The following is an 8,408-nucleotide window of genomic DNA, read 5'->3' as shown; positions in this document are numbered from 1 at the left end:
ATAGTGTGTTTATAGTGTTGGAAAACTGGATTATTTTGGAGTAATTTTTGGATATAAAACTGTGAGTTTTGAAATATTTTGTCAAACTTTTCTCGATGTAAACTACTGTGTATAACGCATGATTGATTTTGTATACCTTTGAATATATAGTGGCTATTGTACTGGCTCACTGACATAAATTTATCGGCGATAATTGAGGATTAGTACAAGGTGTACTGATGGACTATCATTGAACATTTTCTACGGAAGCGCGTTGTGGTCACAGTAATAATGGGCATTGATATTGATACCTATCGTGCTCGAATTGGTGCGTTTGCGTTGTCAACTAAAGTGAATAAAAGGTGCTATAAATACGGGAAATATAATAAATTCACGAAAGGATCTGACATTCACCTGAGAAGTTTCATATGTTGTACATATTCTTTGTTCATTACACTAGCGCTATCTGGAGTTATGATTTCACATGAATGGTTAAAGGAGAAACTTTCAGAGTCGCATACAGAAATATGCACATGGACATCTTTGTCAACACATGGGACGATGCAAGGATATATGTCATCTTGTGTTTCGTTCGGAGGACAGTATAGCTATTATTACAGACGTTTGTTGATATTATCGTCCGATGTGGAGACTAACCCTGGACCCATACAGAGTCCGGGTATGAGTATTAACCCTGATGACCCCACCATTGACCTTAACACGAGGTTGATTCTGTATGCTATAGCTGACACTAAAGAGGAAGTTAAAGGAGTTAAAGAGCAAGTTGTTTGTTTACAAAAAGAGATCGGAAGTCTGAAGGATGAAATCAGATCGGTTAAAGCAAAAGTTGATATACTTGAATACGGACAGGAAGTACTGAATAGTGATGTAGCGACACTGTCTCTTGCAGATGAAACGAAGGAAGAACGCTTGACAAATATTGAAATACAGTTAAATATTATGGAGTCTGAAAGGTTGAAACCGTCGCTACGAATTTTCGGTCTAAAAGAAACGGAGTCAGAATTGGTATCCTTGGAGCATGTGTTGTCTGAAAATGTTTTAAATGTAGTTGGAAAACCGGATGAGCTTAACATAAATTCGATTGATAGTGCTAAAAGGGTCGATGAATTGAAAGATGATGAACCAAGAATGGTGATTGTAAAATTTAAGAATAGTGATCATAAATTTGAGTTATTCAAGTACAGAGAAACTTTAAGAGATAGAGGAATCCGGGTATCGAATGATTTATCATTCCTACAGCGACAAAAGCTAAAGGAGCTCAAGAAGGAAGGACTAACTGGCTACTTTAAAAACGGTAAACTTGTAGCCTTTAGACCAAAGGCAGCACCGTTGACTGGCGACTTTGATGGACAATCCAGAACATTTAAACGAGCCGTTAGACACCGGGATAGGAGTCCGGATTTAAATCCTGCCCCGGGTATGGATACTGTGACCTCGGATGATGATAGGCCAGCTCGAGTCAAGGTAAATTCCAGATAGGATGAAGGCCAAAGCCCTGTACAGACGGACATACATTTTTTATCTTGGAATATTGAAGGTTTCAAATCGAAATTGTTTGCTACTGATATAATTGAATTTATTAAAAAATATGATGTAATCGGAATACAAGAAACTTGGGATTGTGACTCTGACTATTGTAACAAATATTTCAATGAATATACAATTTTCTCTTGTAATGCTAAACAGTCTTTTGCAGGAGGTAGAGCTATGGGTGGTGTAACAGTTTTGATAAAAAGCAACATTGCTAGTTATTTTAAACGTGTTTGTGACAATTTTAGTTTTGGAGTGATGTTAATAATAGATAGCAAGTTACTGTCTTTAGATCGAGATATACTTTATGTATCGTTATATATACCACCAGAAAATTCGCCAGTTTATAATAATGTTGTCATGTCTGCGTTGCAACAACTAGAAGACCATATTATAAGTAATAATTTTCTAGACACTGCTTTACTTTTATGTGGCGATTTTAATGCCAGAACTGCTAATCTTCCTGATTACACAGTATGTCCGGACAATATACCGGAGTTAGAAGAGTTTAGCGATATAATTGACAGTGATATTGACATTGAAAGGGTATCGTGTGACACCAAAACTAATAAATTTGGACACGAGCTGTTAGAGTTTTGTAAAGTGTTCTCATGTTATATTGTGAATGGCCGCTTTAGTAGATATGATGGAGGTGATGGCTTCACTTTTATTAACAATAACGGATGTAGTGTCATAGATTATTATATTGTGACGAAACATTTGTTTGATATAATTACATTGTTTGAGATCAATTCTTGCACTGAAAGTAGTCATGTTCCTTTATCGTTGGGTTTGAAGATAGAGCAAGGTGATATACCTGTTAATAATTGTAAACGTACTGACATGTTTTATGACCTAAATCAGGATAATTGTGAGGAGTACTTAAATTGTTTATCCGAAAACATCCTAAATGGGTTTTTTACAAATCTAGAAACTATGTTGTCAGATGATGAAACACATATAATTCAGTAATTCAGGAATTTGAAACTGTGATTTGCAACAGTAGTACTAGTTTTCAAAGGTAAGAAGAAAAGGCAAACCAGTTAAATACAATGAATGGTTTGATATAGAATGTAAGCAGGTAAAACGTTCTACTAAAAAGCTTTTGAAACGATTCAGGAAACACAGGTGTGATGAGAATTTGAATGCTTATGTAGAAAGTAAATGTAGATATAAAAATTTGTGTAGACATAAACGAATGTTGTTTAACAGAAAATATTTAAATAAAGTCGAGTCCTCTGTTAATAACTCCAGAAAATTCTGGAATGAAATCAAACGGGTATTAAATAAGCCTAAATCAGAGAATATTATATCATTGGACAAATGGTATGATCATTTCAGTAATTTATTTTCGAATACTGTAGAAAATAACCATGTATGTGACAATGTATGTGTCACTTTTGATATAGATACAAATTTTGATGATATAGAACAGTTAATTTTTAACTCTGAGATTACTAATGAAGAGATATTACATAGTGTTAAAGCGCTGAATATAAATAAAGCGTCTGGAGGTAGTCTTGTACCCCATCAGTTAGTGTATGGCGTACATGTATTGTTGCCATTTATATGTAAACTTTTTAATAGATTGTTTTCTAGAGGTGAATTTCCAGATAACTGGGCAAAATCAGTTATTATACCACTACACAAAAAGGGCAGTTATAGCGACCCTGATAATTACAGGGGTATAGCATTACTAGATGTTTTTAGTAAAGTGTATATATCAATAATTACTAAAAGACTTACCTTTTATGTTGAGGCTTATAACAAACTTTCGGAATCCCAAGCAGGTTTTAGAGCGGGTTATACTACAGTTGACAATGCTTTTATTTTATATTCCATTGTTAATAAATACTTATGTATGAAAGGGAAACCTGTATATGTAGCTTTCATAGACTTTCAAAAAGCCTTTGATTCAGTCGATCGGTCGATTTTGTATGATATATTAAAACGAAATTGTGTAAAGGGTCACTTATATAAGTCAATACAGGGCATTTATTCATCAGTCAAAGCATGTGTAAGAACCAACGAGGGTGTGTCAGACATATTTACGTGTCCGGTTGGTTTACGCCAGGGCTGTAGTCTGAGCCCCATTTTATTTGCAATGTTCATAAATGAACTTTATTCAATGTTATGTGAAGATAACATCAGAGGGATTCAGTTATTTCCAGATATTGTTGAAATTTTTTTGCTTATGTTTGCTGATGATATTGCTTTGATTTCTGATACTGTTGTTGGCTTACAAAAACAATTAAATGTTTTATATCAGTTTTGTTTAAGGAGTAAATTAATTGTAAACATCACGAAATCGAAAATACTTGTATTTAAACGAGGTGGAAGGTTGGCGAGAAGAGAAAAATGGTTATATAATGGCAAACAGCTTGAAATTGTCAATGGTTTTACTTATGTCGGTATATTCTTTACAAACAGATTATCAATGTATAAAATGGCAGAGGTCATGTCTGTGAAAGCGAAGAAGGTACTTATGTACATTTTTAGTTCTCTTCAACATTTATCTTGTCTGCCATATAAAACGTTTTTTAAAGTGTTTGATTCGAAAATTGCATCTATTATGTTGTATGGTTCTGAACTTTGGGGTTTAAAACACCCACAATGCATAGAAACAGTACAGGTATATGCTTGCAAACGATTTTTGAATGTATATAACTCTGCATGTAATGATGCTGTACTTGGGGATACAGGAAGATATCCTATGCACATATATGCTTCAAAACGATGTATTAAATATTGGTTAAGATTACTTAATCTTCCTAAAGATAGATATACAAGATTGTGTTATGAAATGCTTATGTATTATGACAATATAGGGTATGAAAATTGGGTTACTGATGTTAAGCGTAATTTATACAGCAATGGGTTTGGATATGTATGGGAAACACAAAATGTTGCAAACCCAAGGTTATTTCTAATTCAGTACGTTCAAACTTTAAAAGACCAGTTCATACAAAACTGGCAGTCAAGGTGTAGAGACAATATTAAACTGCAATACTATTGTAACTATAAATACTGTTTTGGAGTTGAAAAATATATTATTGCAATAGATGTTGAGAAATTTAGAAATTGTATGGCAAGATTCCGTAGCTCTTCGCATTGTTTAATGATAGAAAAAGGTAGACATTATAACATATCTAGAGAATATCGAGTATGTCTGTACTGTGAAACTGTACTGGAAGATGAATATCATTTCATGTTATCATGCCCTTTATATGCTGATATTCGTAAAAAATATCTACCTATGTATTATTGTCAATATCCAACCCTAGAAAAGTTTTATTCTTTGATGTCAGACGAAAATGTGAATTTAATTAGAAAAGTTGCCATGTATCTTTACTACTCTTTTAAAGAGAGGGACAAATATTTAGAAATGTTCAGTTAAATATGAATTCTGATATGCATTGTTAACTATAATACGTCATCATGGTTTAACATTGACTATGCCGTCCAGCTGTTTATGTCATAACCTCATGCATTATGTTTATCTCATGTTGTATATATTGTATTTGGGCCGGAGGCCATATAATGCAAATAAATTGAATTGAATTGAATTGAATTTAGATGTTACATGTATCTGACAATAAACATGTTCGAATCTAATGCAACACCATTATTTTCTTCCAAATCATACATGTATTTTTAATAAGGAAATGTTTGACGGGTCCACACCGACCACAGCTGACATCAGGGATCATAATCAAGTTTGCATTTTGTGTTGTGTGAATCAGTGGTTTAAAGTGAAATACATGTAGTTATTGTAGTTATGATTTTAATTCTGATGATACATTCTTTGAACATCATGAATCAAAATGATTTAGCATTAAAAGTTTCAACCGCAAGTGTTCTTCAGTGTGTTGAATTAGAAAATATTGTAATTTGTTATCAAGACTGTAAATCATTCTTCTGATGCAAGATTTTAATAGTATAATATGGGGTAATGTGCATGCTACATGCTTTTTAAATAGTGCTCTTTATTTGCTTGTAGGCCGTTTTGAATTGTTTCGTTAAAATAATATGTCTGTATTATATTATTATATAATAATAGTATATTTTGTATATTCCTTACATTCATTCCAATTTATTTCTTTAATTAGTTATTTATAGTTTCATCTCTTTTATTTATTCTGTTAACAGTATATTTAAGTCTTTTTGTAAAATGTTAGTTTAGAAAGATAAGTAAAAATTTGGTTGGTTTTCAAATTTATTCAGCATTTGTGTTTTATTTTCCCTTTCAAAGTAAAGGGTGGTGTCATCCTGAGGTGTCACTTATTCTGATGTAATAATTAACTACAAGTAAACAACTAGTTTAGACCATTTCTTCAAAGCAAACTATTAAACGAACATATAGACTGTTGAACAAGACACCGTTAAACAAAATTTTTATTCCCCACAACACATCTGATTCCTTGATATTACTAGTCGTGATATAATACTGTACTAGCCATAATATTATATTCTGTTATATAACTAGTCATAATATTATAATATAATTTTCTGCCAGTATTACATTATTCATAATTTTAACATGTCCAAAACATTGCGGAATGATACTTATTTCACTTTGGTATTGATTACATTTTACTCGGACTTTATCAGAGACTCCCTGTGTAAAATTTTAAACTTTAAACTATAATAAAGGTATTAAATTGATATAATATTTCAATGAAACTTCAGTTTTGATCTGTGGCATGTGCAGTGAAAAATCTGACTTTGATTTCTACAATAGTGTGATATTTATTTCTAAAGTCATATTTTGAGTTTTTCTTGACTTGGTATATTTTAAATGTTTAGGTTGTACATTTTTACATAAAATTGATTCATTGTCATTGCCTTTTGCTTCTTTCCATATTATAATGTTCTTCTTTCAGGTTTGTTATATCTGTATATAGTTTATTACGTTTGATGTTCTGTACATAGTTATACATTGTATACAGTGGACCATATTGTTAATCGGTTTTGAAAAATGTATCCAATACCATTATGTTATCCACTTTAAATAAAGTCGTTACTTACTTACTTACTTCTACCAAAGTCTTCCTCATGCACCCATAACATATGAATGTCTCGGTCTTGTTATATTGTGGCTTGAAACTTTTAAGAAGTAAAATCAAATGTACTTGAAACTTGTTATACTTTATGCTCTCGTGATGTAAATAGCATATTGTCTTCATGTTTTGTCTGTGAGATTTCTGTAAGTAAACTTTAAAAACCATTTGATTTTAGTTAATTTTATTAGTTTTTAGCTCACCTGAGCCAAAAGCTCATGGTGAGCTTTTGTGACCGCTCAAGGTCCATCATCCGTCTGTCAACATTTTCTAAAAAAATCTTCTTTTTGAAAACCACTCGGCAGAATTACACCAAACTTCACAGGAATGATCCTTGGATGGTCCCCTTTCAAAATTGTTCAAAGAATTTAATTCCATGCAGAACTCTGGTTGTCACGGCAACTGAAAGGAAAAACTTTAGAACTCTTTTTGTCCAAAACAACATGATGTAGAGCCTTGATATTTGGCTTGTAACATCATCTTATGGTCCTCTGTCAAAGTTGTTCAAATTGTGCCTCTGGGGTGAAAAGAGGCCCCACCCCAAGGATCAAAAGTTTTACATAGACTTATGTAGTAAAAAACTTTTAAAAACTTCTTGTCTAAAACCACATGACCTAGGACTTTGATATTTTGTATGTAGCATTGCCTTGTGGTCCTCTACCAAAATTGTTCAAATTATATATATATATATATATATATATATATATATATATATATATATGAATGAAAAAAAACCTTTAAAAATCTTCTTGCCTGAAACTGCAAGACCTAGGCTTTTGATATTAAGGTATTGGACCCCTAATAGTAGTGTTTTAAAAATGGCATTTGCTTGGTATATTCTTAAAGTTGACCATGTTTGACACTGTGTTGCAAATTTTAAACAACTTTCACCGTGCCGTTTTTTGTAAAAATTGTATAATAAATGGTATTTCCTGGCGCTCAAGAAGAGACAAAATTCAATGTGATGGCCACTATCTAAAACGCTTGCACAGAATTCATTACAACATTAATTTTGATAAAAGAAACATGAAACTATTGTTAAACAATTATAAAACACAAAATAAAACTTTAAAAATCATTTTTGTCTAGGGTGCCTCAAATAAACAGATTTAATGAGACAGAATTCTAACTCCAACATTGAAAAATTAAGGTCGAATCCAGTGGGTCTGTTTTGAATTTTGCTCACTTCATTAAAAAATAACCTTGGGGCAATAGTAAAACCTACCTGCATTTCTTCCACAACATGTAATCTAACGAATGAAGGCAAAATAGAGAACTTTTACCGCACGTAACTCAGCATTTTTAAAGATGTCTAACTCTACCCCTTATGATTCAGAGGTAAATTCACATTAAACAGCAAAAAATCGCTTATAAAATGAAAATTTTCCACTTTTGTACAATTCATCCATAATTAGTCTTGAAAGAAGTAAAAACTTCCTAGAAAAAAAGGAAAACATGGAGAAAAAAAATTTGGTCCCAGTGGGATTTGAACCTACGCCCCCCTGAAAATTGCAGTCAAAGTAGGTTTATGGTAGGAATTGAATACTCTTCAAAAAGGAGATACTCTATTACGGGTCCAATACCTTAAGTATGTTGCCTTTCCTAATGTTTCTCTACCAAAATTGTTCAAATTATGTCCCTAGTTTCTATTTATTACCTCACTTTAGAAAAGTATACTCTGATTAAGGTACTGTTCATGCATGGCTGTAATGGCCAGATATCTACAAATACTTTTAGCTCCACTATACAAAGTATGGAGAGCTGTCCTACTGGGGGTCATAATTCTGAAGTTCCTGGGCTGATTTGGCTAGTTATCGC

This window comes from Mercenaria mercenaria, chromosome 15 (genome assembly GCF_021730395.1).
Source record: "Mercenaria mercenaria strain notata chromosome 15, MADL_Memer_1, whole genome shotgun sequence".
NCBI lineage: Eukaryota > Metazoa > Mollusca > Bivalvia > Venerida > Veneridae > Mercenaria > Mercenaria mercenaria.
This window is presented reverse-complemented; position numbering follows the sequence as displayed.